Source organism: Corvus hawaiiensis, chromosome 2 (assembly GCF_020740725.1).
Source record: "Corvus hawaiiensis isolate bCorHaw1 chromosome 2, bCorHaw1.pri.cur, whole genome shotgun sequence".
In the NCBI taxonomy this organism is placed as follows: Eukaryota; Metazoa; Chordata; class Aves; order Passeriformes; family Corvidae; genus Corvus; species Corvus hawaiiensis.
In genome coordinates this window covers 26,364,180-26,380,775 of record NC_063214.1, presented here as the reverse complement: position 1 = coordinate 26,380,775, position 16,596 = coordinate 26,364,180, and positions in this window count along the sequence as shown.

Here is a 16,596-nt window from a genome sequence, read left to right as displayed (position 1 = left end):
TCACTGGTTTCTACTGCATTTTTGGATTCGTCAGATACTGAGATACTACATGAAGAGCACATCTGCTTAAAACACTGCTCAGTTCTCTCTGTTCTTAATTTTCTGAGGAGTCAAATCACTTCACACTCAGGATTACACACAAATGAGAGATTAATACCATAGCAATGTCTTCAACATACAGCAACACATACCTACACAGAGCAGCTTGAAAGGAACTGGTATTGGTTAGAGAAAAAAGTTTAACCTTGATGGTGACAGAAATAAATGAACAAGTGAGGAGGCACTTGCTAGAGGCACTTCTCCCATGCTCCTCCTTATGAGCAGGAGATGTTGGTATAATCCATAAGCTCTTTCCATTCCCCAAGACCTTAGAGGTAGCACAGAGGAGACCTCACTGGGGTCTCCTATATTCTCACCAGGGGAAACAGAGGGGCAGGTACATATCTCTTCATTCTTGTGACCAGTGAGAGGACTCAAGGAAATGGCATGAAGCTGAGTCAGGACATGTTTAGGTCAGATATCAAGAAAAAGTTTTTCACCTAGGAGGTGATTGAGCACTGTAACAGGCTCCCCAGAGAAGTGGTCACAGCACCAAATCTGACAGAGTTCAAGAAGCGTTCTCAAGAACATGGTGTGACTCTTCGTGTGTCCTGTGTATGGCCAGGAGCTGGACTCAGTGATCCATATGGGCCCCTTCCAACTCAGTATATTTTATGATTCTGTGATTCCATTATTCTGTGAGGTCTTTTACTGCAGGTCTATCACTTAATTGCAGCCATTCGTCCAGCTTCCCACTCTCTGTGACATCTCACACTTTTACTCCTTTTTCGCAGCAAGCAGTAAAGTCATTGAAGGAACAAACAAGGCTTTAGTAGGAGGACTTGTGTTATCATCTCAATGAAGAGCAGAAGACAGAGCAAAGGCAGGAAGAAGAGGTGAAAGAAGACAAGGTAGAAGGGCAGAAAACTGGCAAGCAGAATAAAGGCTAGAAATATACCTCGAAGAGGTTGGGGCAAACTACCATACATCACCAAGTTTTTGAAATCTCCTAGAGCAGGAAGAAGCAGAGAGGCATAGAAGAGTGAAAGGCTGGACCTAAACCACTGACAAAGCTACTACACTCGCTGCAAAGCCTGTGACAAGTGGACAGTATGGGTGGCTCCAGAGAATGTGTACTCTGGTCTCATGTTCTTCTACTGTGTTTCTGCTCCTCCAGCACCAACAGCCTCCAAACTCTCCAGAAGACTATACTGGATAGAAGATCAGCCACACCAAAGAGCAAACCACACCAACTACAGACAGTTCCAGGCTGAGAGTTGAAAAGACTGAGAGCACTACCCAAGTGGTAAATCCCAAAGGAAACTCAGCACACAAGTCAGGAGACACTCAGATGGTTCTCAGACTGAGACCCTGCTTCCTCATACTATAGGAGAACAAGAAGCATACCCATGGGCAACTAATAAAACCTGTTTTCTTATGTTTAGGTTGCCATAGGTCCCTAACTTTCTGTATACATATTGCCTATAGTCTGTTGATGCACTGTCTATTTTTCCTTTTTATTTTCCCTCTTCCCATTTCTGTCCAGTATTTCACATTCATTCTAGCTTATTCCCAACTGCCTTTTCAACTCATTTTTTTTCAATAGCTGTTTTCTCTTTCTCACCAGTCTCTCTGCTTTTCTCTTTCCTGAGGGGAGCATGGACTGGGAAACATCTGAATTAAAATGTGTGCACATCTGATGCATGCAACAGCTTGATATGAGGCATGAGAAGTTTGCCATACCCCCAGCGATTAGCTCTTTGACTGCCATCTTCCCAGTAGCAGAATTTTCTTCAAAAGGAAGTACATGGTACAATCAGCTCAGTTAAGGGAAATTAAATGAATTTGGGATTGATAAAAAACACACAAAATCAAATTCTGAAAGAGTGAAAGGAGACGTGTCTTCGGTATCCGTCCTGACTCAAATTGCTTTTCAGCAGTGAAAGTTAAACATATCCTGTTTACAAAACACAGGGGAAAAAACTCAGAGCATGATGTATCCTGACAACCAGCATTTAAAGACACAAACATGTAACTAATGCAAATTCAAGAGAGTTCTCTTATTTCATACAAAAAGTTAATTGGCACTTTTAGGGAGTAGATGAAACAGCACAGAAGTAGAAAGAAAACAGAGTGGGAGAGAAAGAGACCAAAAAAATATATATATTTTAATTCCTGATAATGGATGGAATGCTGTAAATTAGAGACAAAGAGCCCTGTTTTGCCAAGAATTACACCAGTGTGTAACAGGATACATAGCTGGGCCCAACTCATGCTCCGGGGATTTTCATTGACCCCCTGTAAAGTAGAATCACTGCTGTCACCTTGCTCTCATTTTGTTTTCCCCTCCCTTACCCTCACCCAAGGTAAAAAAATCCCTGAATCAGCTGCATGTGATCAAGGCATTTTGCCACTGTTCAAGCAAAATGGGGAGCTCTTGAACACTCTCGTGGCAGACATCCCACATCCCGCTAACATATTTTAGCTGTCAGGTGGATTAAATGTCTCCCTTTAAACAAACTCATGAAAATGTAAGAGCCTCACCATTTTGTCTTTCTCAAGATGAGTTTGCTGACACAGACTAAAGGTGGGCAAGAACGAAGTTTAAGAGCAAAAGTCATTAAACACCCAGTGATCTAAAGGCCAGATTTCAGGAGTTCAGCATCCAGTATAAGGATCTTTCCAAAGTATACATCCCCTATTAGTTCCTGGCAGGGAATAGCCAGGTTTCCAGGTACTCCCCAAGTTCAGTGCATGAGAACTGCAAGTGCTGAGGGCTTCTGAGGACCCTGCATAGCTTAACAATTGTTTGGCTAAACAGTGGTGCCAGAAAGCTGACACTGACCAGCAATCATGTGTACTTCTTTAGCCAAAAATACATAAAACTGGATTGTTTAGTGTTGTTTTGCAGCTCCCACAGTCAGACACTGACAGTTCAAATGCAGCTGTCTCTGATTTTGGGCTCAATTTAAGTCATTTAGACATGCTGCACAGACAAGTTCCTCCATGCCTGGAGGCGCTGAGGGCTACTATAAAAATTTGCCTTGGTACTGTCTCCAACTCACCATCCGGACATAAGCCTGACATTCTCCCCTGAGCCTGCAGAAGTCCTCAAGGATATCATGTTCACCACTGCTGGAGAGCCCATGAGTGTGACAGCTTCCTGCCTCCTGCCACAGGCCTGCCTGACCAAATCAGAGTTTGATGTTAGTCGGTGGTGAAATGGGGTTTTCTGTGTCCCGAAGGAAAGCAAAACTTACGTGAAGTTACAGGCTTATGGTCTTGGAATCCTTTTTGCTTCAGCTGATATATTGTCTAAATCTAAAACTTATTTAAAAACCTGTCTGGATGCGACGGCTTTTAATTAATCTTCTCTTAGTTTTTATACTATATAGTACCTTGAAGACGCAAGATCAATCACTGCTGTATTGTAATGTAGAGTTGGGAGACAGAAAGATAAATGAGCTATCAAGTTTAGCATTTTGATAGCTAAGTTTAATTTTAACTAGCTCAGGAACATACTGAGGGTAGGTGGATAAAGTCACGAAATGGAGCTTTCATCTTTATGACCCAATCTAGAGTCCATCAGAAAGGAACAGAAAGAGTTCCTTAATGTCTGCTCAGTCTCACATGGGCTTTTCAAACAAAATAAACAATTGCTGATAATGGGAAACATCATCAAACAGCAAAAATAAGAATCACACAAATCTGATGGTATGTGACTATGCTTAGCACTTTTCATCTGCATATTCTACGGCTTCCACCCTCCAAAGACTCATTCATAAGGGCACTGGGACCATTTCCAATGCATCATACTAGACATACATAAGAGTTGTGGCAGAAACAGGTCTCAGTACTTTATAAGGAAGGGTAAAGACACTGTCATGCGCATGATGGGGAAGTGAGAGGGAAGTTTATCACTCAAGGGTACAAAATGAGTCAGCAGCAGAGCTGATGGCAGAACCAAGGAATCCTGACTCATCAGTTATTCCATCCATGAGGCTTTCCACAGCACTGCAAGTAATTGATATAACAGCCAGCCATGTCATTCATCCTTTACAAAGTGCCCATTCAAGATGAGGGACATTCAGGCCCTTATGCCTTTTATGAATCACAGTCACTCAAATTCTGATGTGTTTCGCAGAATCTATCACAGAAACTTTAATTCCTGTGTTTTCTGCTTGGTCCATTGCAATGATTTTCATTTTAATGCATGCCATGCATCCATCACAGTGATGACTTCTAACGTGCTCCACCCAGTCCTACTGCAATGACTAATGCTAATGCACTGCACCAGTCTGTGAAGAATGTCCACCATGCATCATCTTAAGATCATATTGTATTCAACAGGACACTTAAATTAAGGCAGTTCTTGTACATACGGTTGCTCTGAATCTTAACTCTGGCCTTCTTCCATTAGATCAGTAAAAAGGTTGAGCAGGGGAGCTAAACAAAAAGTAGCTTTCTTTCTGCCTGCATTTGCAAGGAATTTATAAACACCGATCACTCAGGTTTTCCACAGGCTAGATGAAAGCACCTTTTTCCCAGAAGTATATTCTGATACACTGGGGTGAGAATTATATTCACTAAAGCCAAAAGAAATGTTGAAATCATTGCTTCTTGTTCCATCAACCCCAGAGTAACAGTTGGATTTGTAGTACTTTTTGATTAGGGAGAGCAGCATATCTGTGCTTTCTCACATAGTAAAGAACGTAGATGCAGCTGACATGACTGATAATTAAATCTCACCCAAATAATTAAGTTTCCAGTTACTCTCTGCTATGATACTGGGGCTCTGAGCACACAGTTAATAACACAAAGCATCCATTATTTTACCAATGGGTTGAAAATGTTGTGGCTATGTGACAAAAAGAAACAACTCAGTATTCACTCATTCAGCTGGTTGAAAATTTTACCAGAACATTTCGATGATTTAACTTTGCTCCAAAGGACTTTATTTGGTATAAGATACCATCTGTCCTCCACTATGTGGCATAGAGCCAGCATTAAAGAAACACCCCTCTGTAGCTTCTGGTTCGCTAATTCAACCAACAGGTTCATTTTTGCCCACACCCAAGCCAGATAAAAATTGTAACAGGAGCTGACGTAGCAGGGCACGTGGCCTCAGAGTCGAGATGCTGTTTTCTTCCCAGCTCACTCCATATGCTTGTCAGTGCAAGATTATGTGCTGCTATTGTGTTGGTACAGGGTTTTTAGCCAGTCTGTTCCATGCTCTGGTGTGTGATGTGGCTTTGGGACTGCAGACATCCTGGGAGGACCTGTGCCAAAAGAGGGTTCGTGTTCTGCCAGGGCAGGCTCTCGTTACTAGAGCCAAAAGCATAGCAAAGACATGCAGGTCAACCATTTTTAATAGGTTAGAAATAGAATATGACTCTGGCCATTTTTATACTCTGTTTATATATGCTTTAGACAGCCCTCACACTTGCAAAGTCCCATTGGAACAAGAGTTCACAGGGAGTAAATCTCAAGCCTGTAGCTTAGAACCACTTAATCACACAACAGACTTCATTTCTGGCAGAAGTAATTAACAAAGGTTCAGTCATCTAATCAGGGAACAAAGGCATGGCTCTGTCACCTCATTGACCAATCACACCACCCGAATATCAAATCTTGAATATTGACTACTCACAGCAGAGGGTTTGCAGGTAGCTCCCACACTAAAACACACATAAACGGAGGCTGCAGGTCAGTCAGTGCAAATCCACTGTGTAAAACAACTGCTGCTGAGCACAGAGAGCTGGAGAACACAGGAGCCAGGGGTGGGGGCTAAACAAAGCAGCAGCTAAATTTGCCATCTACTGCAGATTCTGCTCAGCTGAGTGTAAAACAGACAGCAAGAAAAAGGGAGTGGAAGGAAAGACTGGAAAAGAGGATGGTCCCTGCAGTGTCCTCTTGATAAATGCTGTCCAGAGGAAAGTTCAGAAGTGTGGGAGCACTCAGGTTTCCACAGGGCATGTCAAACAGCAGTGAACTCCTGTCTAAAAGCCTGTCTTGCAGGACTACACGCCATGTACCAATCTTCCCAGACAGAGAATTCCTCATTCACTTCCCTTTTCCATATGCTTGTTTTGACCAGTGCCAAGCAAAGGCATTCTGCCAAAGCTGATTTCTTCTGCCCTGCTTGGAAGCTTGCTCCTTTGCACTGAGTTTAGGCTCCCTTCTTTGTACCAAGGTGAACTCTTCTGCAGTATGAGAAAAGTAAAGTGTGGGACAGGGAGAGGGCTGAGGCTCGGTACTAGGTTATTCTGGTAATGGCTAGGGCAGAACTGACACTGGGAGCAGCCTGAGACAAAGTTCCCATTCAGATCATAGCATCACACCATGCTCCTGCCTCTGCAGTATAATGAATTACAGCTGCATCATCCAGACTCCTTTTTATGGAGGACCCATCAAAAATGAAACCAAAGAGTTCTGGTTCATTCTAATTTACCATGTAAGCCTGACTCCCAGACCAACTGTCTTCCAAAAGGACTCACACCTTCAGGAAACAGCCCCAGCCCTGTTCAAGAACTTTAAAGACAAAACCCAATCTAAGGACACCCTGCAAGAGTTGGAGTGCAACAGCTAGTTCAATTCAAAGGAACGTCATTTAAGCAGTACCTTTCACCATAATGATGCCAAAAGAAAATTGCTGTGAAAGAGAGCAAATAGCATGTAAAGAGCTAAACAGAGAACTTAAGTTCATACATCCAAGTACACCCGGACAGGCAATGAGAATTCTAAGGTTAACCCAGTCTTGCAGTCAAAACACTATGCAGAGAAGCTGGAGAGCTGGGATTTATTTTCAGACCTGGCACCATTTTTATGAATGACTTGGGCGCCATCAGTACACCTTGTTCTAAATCTTTATTTCTTTAATCGTAAGAGAGAGCAATAATGCCAATAACCTACTTCAGAAGAAGCAGGAAGGACATGGTAGCATTTGCATAGTGTTCAGACACTAGTTTGACTGAGAAGACAAGAAAAGGCAGAAAGATAAGGTCTACCCAAGGCATCTTCTGTGAGGATGCAGTCAGGTGTGGTGGAAGGTGTCCAGCTGCCCACACAGAGAAAGAAAATATTGGGTCCAGTCTGGCTGCTGTAGATCATGCAGGGTAAAAGCTCCGGGGAAATCTAGGTGCCGGTCTTGGTTTGCCAAATTGCTTAGGTATTCAGCCTAGGTCTAGGAGTTTATCTGAGTGAGGCTGTAACATGCTGGGTTATGTTCAAGGTCAGGAAGGCTTCAGCGAGAAGAATGAACTGAATGTACAAATGAATGTGGAAAGCCAAGAGACCAGGCCAAACTGAGGGGAACCAGGGAATCAGTGCATTGCTAAAAACAAAAAAAACATCCCCTACTTCTTCTTCACCCCACCCTGAATGTTATATAGGAAGACCAAAGCAGAATCTGATGTGGAGGTGATTGTGATGGAAGTTGGTGGGCCTGTGCACCCTTCCAGCCCTTCCCAGCAGTGACCAATACCATACTGTGATAGTAAAGAAATAAGAACAAAGAGTTTCACAATAAAGATGTTTGAGAGTAAATTAACTCACACGAGTAACCCACCAACCTCCTGTAAGATCACAGAATCATAGAATGGTTTGGATCAGAAGAAACCTTAAAGTTCATCCAGTTCCAAACCCCTGTCATGGGCAGGGACATCTTCTACTAGACCAGGTTGCTCAGAGTCCCATCCAATCTGTCCTCCAATGTTTCCAGGGAAGGGGCATCCACAACTACTCTGAGCAACCTGTTTCCATTGCTCACCACCCTCACAGTAAAGAACTTCCTCCTAATTTCTGGTCTAAATGTATTCTTTTTCAGTTTAAAGACATCCCCCTTTGATCTGTCCTTCTGGGGGAGGGTATCTGCATGAGTATGTGTACGTAGGAAAACAGTCCTCCCATGAGACTGTGAAATCAGGCAATTAAAGGGATGTAACAGAATTCACCTGTAAGGAAATAATAATGTCCTATCTTCTACCTCACAAGAATCTCTCCCCTTTTACCTCTTCCAGCATTTCTACAGACAGGAAGGAACAGCATACTTTATTTACCACTTCTCCTCCTAGGCTCATCACTTCAGCTGCTGAGGCCAGATTGATGGCAATCCAGTGTCCTGTGCAGCAATGCAGCTGACACATGTTGGTCTCTGAATCCATGTAGAGATTGCCAAGAAGTCAGAATGTTTCCCAGAGTGGCTGCAACTGACCCATTGCAAAGACACAGCGAGCCATTCACAAGAGGATTTCGCCATTCACTTAAAGAGTTGGGCTCATTAATCCTTGTGGGTCTGTTCCAACTCAGAATATTCTGTGATTCTGTGATTCTTTGATTCTTTGTATACCTGAGTCCCTGAGGTCAAGACAACACAGCACCTTCCTTTCTGAGTGAGAAGTGGCAATTACTTCCCCCAAGTGATAATCAGGTAACTTCTGAGGAGCTTTAATTGCTGACAGCAGCTCAGCTTCTTCAGCACAGGGTCGTGAAGGTGACAGAGTCGTTGTAACCAGTTTGCACTCCTCTGCCTTGGAGCAACAGAGCTTTCTGCATTCAAGGTATCACAGGAAGAGAAATGAGGCGAATGAGAAGGGGCACCATTTGCAAAAGAAAATGAGAAAGATTGGGATAGATAAACAGTAGCAGAAAAGTTACACTGATTATCTCAAATCGCCTGGCAGAGGAGATTAGACAAAGAACAAATTTAAGCATTCAGGGAGAAGGGAAAGCAAGACAGGTACTCTGCCTTCCTTTGCCTCACTGGCCTGCATCTCCTGCTTGCTTGCTGAAGCTCGAGTGCTGCCATACAGCTGAGGACCAGAGAAATCCCAGTGCTGCATGGAGAAGACAAGCAAAGCCAGAGATGCAGCAAAGGAGCTGCAAATGGGGAGCTACACGTTCTCCTTGGGGTCAGAAAGATGGGACAGCTCTTGCAGCAGCAGGGCTGTGTAAGCCAGGCCTCTGCCAGGGCAGTTTGGTACCAGCCTGCTGCAGCCAGGATGGCAGCGGGAGCCTGGTCTCCAGCTGTGCTGGACTCTCGTGTCTACAACAGGATTGTGTCAGCCTGGGGTTACCCACACATCAGAGTACCCAGAAAGCAGCAGAGAAGCCCTGTCTTTTTGTCAGCTGTCTGGTGCATGCCATGGTAAGGTGGTTCAGAGGCACAGCTGGAGATGGCGAGGAAGGGAAGGAGAGAGCTGCCATGTTTTTCAAGGGTATAGCAACCTTCATAGCAAATCAAACCAACTGTCCAACTCTTGTAACACCTTTTCTCAGGCAGCGGCTAGCATCAAGGATAGATGTAAAACACTTAAAATGGGAAATAACTAACTAATATGTCCATTGGGGGAGTTTCTTTATAACCCCAGGCAGTTAGCGGTTGGATTTATGCCCCGAATCTCAAGGGCTGATATTTCTTATAAATTTTTTATTTTCTCTAATGTAACTGTGAATATTCTCACTGTCCACAAGAATAGCTTTCTTTTTCTCCTTTTTTTTTTTCCACTAAGGCCATGAGCTCAGTGGATGACACCTTGAAGCAGGGAGCTCCACAGTTTAATAGCATACAATAAAAAAAAAAACCTCTCAACACTTCCAGATCTGCATTGCTTTTTGATTCAAAGCATACCCTTTTGTACAAGTACCGAGAACCTTTTTAAATATTATAATTTATATACTTCTGACATACCCCTTCTTATTCATCTCTTCTCTGAACTATATCTTCCTTCATCTTTTTCTTTTTCTCCTTATCTGAAAATCCTTCCAAGCCTCCAGACCATTTTCATTGCCTATCTCCCAGTTCTGCTATATCCTTTTTTTTTCTTCTATAAAAAATAAGCTGATGAGAAATTAGCTAAGTATGAAAGGTGAGGGTTTATCAGTAAGTCTACAATGGTATTATATCTTTAATGTTAATTTCTGTCCTACGCTGTAGATATTTATTCTATGCATCTAGTTATGCAATGTTCAAGGAAAGATGGGGGGTTTCTAACTGCTCTGAGTAAGCATCTTTGTACAACAGCTATCTCCTGCAGCTCCTCATGCCTGTGAACAGAGCTCCCATCTCCTGTCTTAGTGCATGTTATCAGGCTGTGTTTCTCATTGGGGATTGTCATTAGGATGGCAAGCTGGTAGGGTTATATAGCTGCCCAACTCCTATCAAAGGAGAACTTGAAACACTTTCTGTTATTTTTAAATATAGCCTTGTGTCACCTCGTTTAACTTTAATGTTCTGTTTGAATGCATCTCTCTGTAGTCATCTAAGGGAATGCTCCACAAGGAAAAAAACACTGAAAAATCTTGCTGTTTTTTTTCTCTGTTAAATTCTGCTTGGAAGTGGTGTTCAGAGAGGAAGGATTGCCTCAGTGATAGGACTAGAGTAAAGCCTGTGGCAGAAAGTCAAATCCCTGCCCTACTCTCCCTTCTGCTCCCTCATGAGATCTTGTCACTAGCAGAGGCTATGGGTAGGCAATCACAAGTGATCGAGTTTCTGATGCTTAACCAGTTACTGTTCATCAGCTGAAACACAGAAGCAAAGATGTCCATATTTCATGTCCATAGAGACAGGAGAAAAATCTCTTCGCTTCAACTACCTTCTAGGAGCACACCAAAGGGCAATTAAAGCTGCCCAGCTGTCACTCACTCGGCTATGAAAGCACATCCGTTCTCTCAAGCTTTCCCCACCTGCAATGATTCCTTAACTCACAAGAGAGCAGGGGGGAAGCAGCAGGAAAACGGTAAGGTACACGTATAGAACAACCTGTCAGACACTGCAGCCACTTGGCTACATGGATATTGCACACCTGAGAATACAAACCAGCAACGCCACTGCGCAGAAGCGTGGCCTCTCTCATCTCGGGTCCTCCTTCTCTCTTCCCCTCACTAAACCTCACCAAAGGTCAGTAGAAGGGTGAGTCCAGCCATGTGGGCCAAAAGGAGAAGTTGGAGAAGGGGAGGTGTGGAAGCCAGGGCAATATTCCTGACACTGCCAACAGGAGGGATGGCAGCAAGCACATGTGCCAGGACAGACTGGCACCACAGCACCCACTTCTGTTGGACAATTCTAGCTGAAGCAGAGGCCACCGAGAGAAGCGAGGCCCACGTCCTCCAGGAAAACTCTCAGGCAAAACAAGCAGTATGACTAAGGTCAGTGCTTGGTTAAGGCAGTACACCAGCTCCAGGAACAGTCTGTTTTGGCTATACTTGAAGCCAACTCTGAGCTGTCATGACACAAGTGCTGTTTGGTGTGAAAAAGAAATCGAGTTGATAAACACTGCTAATAGGAGGAAGAAATAAAAAGAACCTTCTCCTTATTGAGACACATTGCTGTATTATTTTCAGGGTTGTTTTTTTGCAGATTTGGAAATAAACTCTGAGCTGTTTTGCAAACCCTTCATATTCAGTGCAAACATCTTATTTTATTATCTGCCCTTTTGGTTTTGGTCTTCTTTCTTCTTCCTCATCCTTTTTATTCTTTAATCCATTCAACCATTTATTGGAACTTCTATTCTCCAGTGCACATTTCTCCTTTGCTACACTATCTCCTGCTTTTCACAGATAAACACCTCACACCTGGGAGACAGGCTCCTCTAATTAGTATTAAAACCTGAAGTTTTTTTTCCACCCTTCTTTGAAGCTTTCTAGGATGCCTTTCCATGAATAATAATGTTCTCAATTCAACATAAGGCAACGCTCAATCAAAAGATGCTGTAGCAATCACTTTCCAACAAGGAACATTGGCCTTTCCTCTTCTTCTGTACATATCATGGTGAGGCAATAAAAAGTCCAGCCTGGAAGATGTGCTCAGAAGTTGCAGTTTCCACTTGTGGCAGCCTGTGGCCCTCTGCATGCTCTGTGCAGAAGGTTCAGTGTCTTTTGTCATCTCTGCAGCTCCCCACTGCCATTCTCCAGCACAACAGGAGTTCTGACTGCCTGGTCCCCTGTCAAATAAATCCCTTCAAACAGCAGTTGCCTCTCAGCCAGCCAGCCCCCCTGCACAGCATGGGACACCCACAAATCTCTTCACTCTTCCCTGCAGATCACTTGTGGTTTAAGTCCCTGACTGCTGCCTGAGGGATGCCAACTGTGCTGCTGCCTGCAGAAGTCACCAAGGTCCCAGGCACTATGAATGCACATGCTGTAGACCATTTACAGTGGAGACTTCCTTCAGAAATGCACAGAATCTGCTGTCTTCCCACAGAGCATCTAGGTTTCAGTGGATGGAAACATCAGTGTTCTTCAACAAGAAGCTGTTTCCTTACTGTTTTACTGATCACTTCTATTCAGAAGCTAGCAAGGGTCACCCTTCTGCTCCCTGAAGCCAGAGAAGTAACACCACACACTCCATAAATGGTACTGCCAGCAACAGAGAACCACTGTAGCCACGGCTAGATAACACCTGCCACAGGATCCATCTAGTCCTACAATCGTTAGGATTAGTGTTCCCTCTATTAATATTTCATTGGTGAATTTCTTTGCTCTGTGTTTTATGCATATGCAAATATACAGAGAAATGTTTGCAGGTAAATGCTAAAATATTGAGAGTAGAACTTCAATGCTGTTGTAGCAACATCCACAACTTGGCACCCTTGCACAGGGACCAGACTACCCTTGACCTTCTATGATTTTCAAAGGAACTTGAGTGGCTTAGGATCTTCAGCCTTCACCTTTCTGCCAAATGTCATTACAATTGCTCTTCCAGTTCCACTCAGCTGCTTCCAAAAATCCCACTTCATGAATAAGACTTTAGTCTGCTGGACATAGCACCACTGAACTCCGTGGGGCAAGCTGGAAAGTGCTACTAAGAATAATAACAGTTAACCAATAAATAGGTTTTGAAATAAAATAGCTAATTGAAGGAACTGTTCCAGTGTCAGTCCCAAGCAGGATAGAGGCACTGACAGTTTTTATGTCCACACCAGCTTTCAAAGGCTCTCTGATTTTGCTACTGCAGCTGATCTCAACCAGCCATATCAAGGTAATGCCACAAACATGAAGAACTGAAGAATAAAAATACCTTCCCAGTGTCAGATCTCAGCTCTTGCAAGTCAAGTACCTGTAGGATCCATTCTTCCTTTTTTAGTTAGTCCATAAGCACATTCCTACTGATTCCTACTGATTCCAACAGATTTTGTCTAAGAGATGAAGAAATCACTTGGGACCTCGGAGATCTCCCTGGACAAGTCCTTCAGGTCTACACAGGCAAGTGGGAATGGGCGCCTGAGCAGTGCCACCCTCATAGGTGCACTGTGACAACGAATCAGCATTCACAAGGGGACACTGTACTGAAGGAAAACTATCAGCTAGGGAGAAGGCTTGGGAAGACATGACACTTGGGAGATTTGTTCCCTGTCATCCTGATCCTAGAAAGCCTTGAGGGCCTAAATTAGTCCAAGAGTAGCTAGGAACTAAACGGGGGGGGGGGGGGAGGGGGGAGGTAGAGGGACTAGGTATTTTTCTGGACCTGGAAGAACAGTAATGAATCCTGCAAACATCAGACCATAGTCCTATCTGAGGTGTCCAAAGATTGCTAAATTGTCTGTAGAGGACAGGTGGATGAGACCAAAAATATTCCACAGTAGAGTCCTGCCCTTCTGGAGAGGCAGCTGGAGTAGCTACAGGACTGCTCACCTGTCTGTGGGTGTCTTTAGGTAGTCCATAAAGAAAGTCTGAATTTAGGCAGCCTGACCTGTGTTTCTATGGGTTTCTTGTACTTCCTCAGGCATCTGATACCGGATTGTGACACAAGCCAAGACGCCAAGCTGGACACACTGCTGGTCTGATGCACAAAGACAGTGCTGGCAGACAAAGACCCCCAGCCCTGGTTTAGAATGTCAGGGGAAACACGAGAATGCAGCATTGCAATTACTAGTTTGCTTTTCGTTGCATATTTCTCGCCAGAGACCCCCCTTCCCATCCCCCTCCTCCTCCCCATATGAAGAGTTAGCTAGGCTCACTGCAGTTCTGAAAATTATCTAAATGCCCACTGGGCTGAGGGGTCAGCTAGTTCAGCAGCCATAACAATTAAATTCTGGTTATTACTCTTTCATTACTATACAAACTAATCCCATACATCTCGTGAGCTGGTGTTGAGGTGACTTCACGCTCTTTAAAACTCATGTTATTAATTAGAGTGCAGTCAGCTCTCCTCTGATTTGCAGCCCCCCTTCTCCTCACCACCTTTGCAGACCTGTGTCCCTGTAGCCACAAGTGCTCCTGACACCCCTCGTTCCTGCCTCACAGGTTCCCCTCTACCCTAGAGCTGGGGTCCCCATTAACACCCCTACCTGTTTTCCTTGCTTTTTCCTTGTTATTCTAGTCCCAAACTCCCCTCACAATTCTGCCTCTTATCTTGAATTTGAAGCCTCTCCCTCTTTTCTGAGACCCTTGCCTATTAAACCAGCTTTTGCTTAAACAGAATCAGCTAATCATATTGAATTATGCCAGATTTTAATGTGGCTTCCTACACAGACATATGCCCATAGGGATCCAGGCTGAGAACACCAAGCCCACACCATCTTTGATCTAAGCCACTACAAGATATAAACTCTTGATCATATTTCTAATGCTAATTAGTCATCACCTTCCCCTTTTCATAAGATATATGTGTCTAAGAACACTGTTGCTGATTTGGTCATGGTTGAATTAATGGTTGTATGTGCAGTATGCAGTGGCATTTCTGTAAGAAAGTTTAATACTAGTGAAGTGGTTGCATTGAATCAAAAATTATAAACTTTTGCAGCACTCCTGTAATTGCTGTTCAGGGAGTCATTGTAATAGCAAGACTCCAAAAGGAAATGAGCAGCAGCATTTTTGTAACAAAAGCAAAATGCCTTCCCTGAAAACCATACACCCCGTCCTTGGAAGAGCTCTGCATTATATCCTGAGAAATGCAGACTCTGATCTGAAACTGAGGCTCCAGCCCTAAAATATCTTATTACTTTTTGTAATTTCTACGCTCAAACTGTCATCATGTAAACCAACAATTACAAAAACAATAATGGTGCAGGTTTCCCCACTGCCATTATTTTCTCTGAATAGCAGCAGCAACATATCCCCCAGCCACTATTAGGAATCACACTACAGTTCATGCTCTTATGCTACTGCAAAATGATCTCACATAAAGAACCACGTACAGTGTAATTGATGGAAGCCATATAACTCATGCAAACAAATGGATGCCTAACAAATAAACATTTCCAAAATGAACAAGCACTATTTGTGTGTTCAGCTGAGATATGAGTTGCATCTGCTGCAGGTGACAGACAGAAAGTGACAGAGACTGACAAAATAAAATGAAAACCTAAATATTTGCTAATTTAATAAGTTCTTTCGTCCTTCATTATGTCTGGGGGAATGTACTTTCTAGCAGTCTTAATTTTAGTCCTAAATCTTAATTCCAGTCCTAAGGTTTTGTGGGATCTAGTATACAGGCATCAGGATTGCTCCACAGATAAGGCTATGTATGGAGATTTACACTGGCTGATGTATAATTACTGAATTCAATTTTCAAATCTGGCATCAGGAAAAATAGATTTATTAAATAATGTCTTCAGTTGAAGATTTAGAAACTCTTAGAAAGTAGACATTTAAAGATGCCCACTGAAATTCAGACCTGTTTTTCTTGTATTTCTTTGGGTTCACTATCTTAAATCACATATGCTGTGCACACATCACATTTCACCCAATATCTCATCTTTACAATCTTTCAGACATAGGGCGGGTATTGGGACTTGAAACGAAGACCTTTAAAAGTTATTTCTATCATTTTTTGCAACTGGATTTAGCCTGGCAGAGAAAACCAATAGCTGTGAGGGCTGTCATCAAGACCATGCTCTGCTATGCATCAAGGTGAGAAAGAGACCTTTGTGCACATAGTAGTTTATGGACATTGCATTTCACTTAATGAAAGGGAGTAAAATACAGATGCTGTTTCCAAGTAGCAGGGTCTCCTCTTGCTTCCCTTTCAAGTATATTGTCAGTGTAAATGGAAACAAGCAAATCCCAACCCCAAGTGGACCATGTCTTTGTTAGGAAAAAAAATAAGTTAAGCTCTTAATTCATCGTAACCTCATAGGTGTAAAAGGCTTGTAAAGACAGAGCCACTCACAGAAAGCGCGAACTACGACTGGATCTCAGGTCCTTACTCATCTCAAAACAACAGCTGCTTTGGTTCTCCTAAGATTTTCTCTCAGGTTAGCTGCTGTCTTTCCTTGCCAGGAGAAAATACTGCTGGGATGCGTGTAGGCTAAGAGCAGAAAGTGCTGTGGGAACGTGGCTCGGGTGCACGTAAGCAAACAGCTGTGCTGCTTTCAGAAGTCACCCCTCCCTGGCTGCCTGCTCCCAAGTCAGTATGCTTGCCATGGCTGCTGGCAGAAGAACTTGCCTGGTCTTTAGCTGCTGCCATACACAGCAGCAGCCCAAAGCCACCCTTACCAGCAGCTTCTGTTGGTTTTTTGGGCTGTCAGCTGCAGTGGCTGGACAGCATATAGGCCATGTCTCTGTTTATTTGGTTCCAGAGTGAGATACACCCAACAGAAGAGTGGGGTAGGCACCAGG